The sequence below is a fragment of the Arachis hypogaea genome, chromosome 1 (genome assembly GCF_003086295.3).
Source record: "Arachis hypogaea cultivar Tifrunner chromosome 1, arahy.Tifrunner.gnm2.J5K5, whole genome shotgun sequence".
NCBI classification, from domain to species: Eukaryota; Viridiplantae; Streptophyta; class Magnoliopsida; order Fabales; family Fabaceae; genus Arachis; species Arachis hypogaea.
This window is the reverse complement of record NC_092036.1, coordinates 32,725,119-32,727,887: the sequence shown is the minus strand read 5'-3', so window position 1 is coordinate 32,727,887 and position 2,769 is coordinate 32,725,119.

Below are 2,769 nucleotides of genomic sequence, written 5' to 3'. Positions count from 1 at the left end.
CAAGGGAAAGGAAGAAAAAGTGTGGAATTGTAAATTAATTTTGTATTACAATTGAGTCAATATAATATTAAAAATAATTAAAAAAATCTGGAGTTAAATTATAAAAGAGTAAATATTATCACTTAATAATGGTTGGATTTATATACTGATCATCTAGTCTAGTTATTGATTTGGTTGTGCATTAACATTGGTGCAAAACGATCAAGCACTAACGAGTCCTCCACCTGGTTTGTTGAGTTTTTCTTTTCGTCCCTCAAAGGTTACACTAATAACTAGAACGGCGCTTTTAACTCTTGTTAGTAGAAGACCAGTTTTCTCCCGTACTATTTTGGGGGGAGTTCCTCAACTGAGCACAATTCGTAACGGGTAGTGAACCAACAGAAAAAAAAAAAAACAAAAACAAAGATGGATAATGGGAAGAAATTATCATGAAGAATGGGAATTTCAGAGTAGTTTAGGGAATAAAAAATACTTCAAATAGAGATCCAAATAGGAGAGAATTTGACTTTTATTTCATATCTCACATAATAACCTGCATTTGAACATAATAATAATAATGTATATTCGCTAATTACTAATACTCTTATGATTAAGCTTTCCTCTACGATTTGGGTTAATTGTATCAATATGTGTTACATTTTCAATTTATATTCTATCATTCCATTCTTAATTTTTTTTTTAAGACTAACTGATTTTTTTTTTACTCCTTGGTCATTTATTCAAAAGAAAAAATGTCTTCTAACAATCCAAAAATATCTAATCGTTCTCTAACCACATAAGTTTCTATTCACATTAGTCCTTGTAAACAGTTGTCAAACAGTTAGTAATCCACAGACAAATAATTCGTCAAAATAGAGTTAAGTTTTAAAGTGGTTCCTGAAGTTGCACCCAAATCTCAAAATAGTCCCTAAAATTAATAATTACCTATATCCATCCCTGAAGTTGCATTTTGGGGCCCAGAGTCGTCCTTCAAGCATTTTCCGTCAATAGGCGCCATTGGAAAACTGATGTGGTGATGCGTTCGCATCTTTAGTTATTTTTCTTGCTTTTAATTCTTGTTTTCTTAGATTTAATACAGTTTCATTTTCAAATCTCATTACTTTTAAGTATCTTTTGCTACTAAGGTGTTTAGTAAGTGTTTCAAGGAAATACAGGAGTAAAGGGAAGAAAATCAAGTAGCAAGGAGAAGTTGATCAAAGGGCAACACAACAGAGCTTCTTAAGAGAATAGAAAGTTGTGCGTACGCATATCCTGTGCGTACGCATAAGTTTAAAAACAGCCTTGTTGTGTGTACGCATGCCTCATGTGTATGCACAAGTTTAAACGAAGGGGGCGTGCCATGCTATACATGTACATGCCACGCCCTACAATCACCAAAGTTGAGGTGTGCCACATTAAAGGAAGGTGTCCCACACTGGAGCAATGCAGGCCACGCCCTGAAGGAGTGATTCCCATGTTGTGCATACGCATGTCTTGTGCGTAGGCACGGATTCATTTTAAAAATTGGAGCGTCCCACGTTGAAGCAAGGTGTACCACGCCCTATGAAAATTAAACAAGGCATGCCATGAGAGATGAGAGGCGTACCATGCCTAAGGACCAAGTGAAGCCCCTGGAGCAAGACAAGTTTAGGCGTGCCATGTACAAACAGGGCGTGTCATGCCCTAAACAAGGTTTAAGCGTGCATGCCACGCAGTGAAATCAGCGTGCCAGGCCCTGATCAAGAAGACCAACCCAGTGCAACCTCCAGTGATCATTCTCCAAGGCTGATGAATCCATATTTGATGATGATTTTTGGTTAGAATTTAATGGATTTCATCACTTAAACTTGCACTTATTCCCTTGAATAGCATGCTTTTGAACTTTCCTCCCAAATTGTGCTTGATTATGAAAACATACTCTTTTGTGCCCAATTTGATATATTTTATTCTATTTGCCTTCCCTTCGATGCCTTGATCTTGTTTGTGAGTGATTTCAGGTGTATAAGGTGGGAATGGGTTGGAGAGAATGGAAGAAGAGCATGCAAAGTGGAGGAAACATGAAGAATCAAAGGAGGTGAGTTCAGAGACGTGTGCGTGCGCACAGCCTCTTGTGCGTCCGCACAGGAGCCCAGGCGGAGCACGGGATCATTCTGAGCGTCACGCTTCCAGCCAAGCATCGCCTAGTGTGCGTGCGCACAGGTACTTGTGCGTACGCACAGACTGGGATTTTCGCAGAAGTGTGCGGACGCACACGCCTGTGCGTCCGCACAAGTGTCCACACATGACCTCATTAGAAAAGTACGTGGCTCGCGATTTGAGGGCTTTGGAGGCTCATTTCTGAAGTCTCCTAGCTCATATTGGAAGGGAAATGGGACACACAACATAGCATATCATTAGGATAGTTTAGGAGTAGCAGTAGAGGTTTTTAGTTTAGTTTTTCTCTAAGTTTTTCTTCATCTCTATTAGGGTTTCTATTAGGGTTTTACATTCAAGTGCCATTTCCATTTTTGATCTTGGATTTTGCTAATCTCATTGTAAGTATTCTCTTGTTATTACTCTTTATAGTTACATTGTCATTACTCTTTATTCTAATCCAAGTTATAGTTCAATTTCACTTCTCCTTTGCAATTTCAATTTCTTGTTGATGAATTTGATGCTTGATGTTTATACTTTGCTTTCTTATGTTACTCTTGTTGATTGATGTCAATTGTTGCTTTTAATTTCAAGTCGTTTCTTATTTTTCTCATGTTCAAGCTTTTTGCTCGCCAAGTATTTGACAAAATGTCAAAC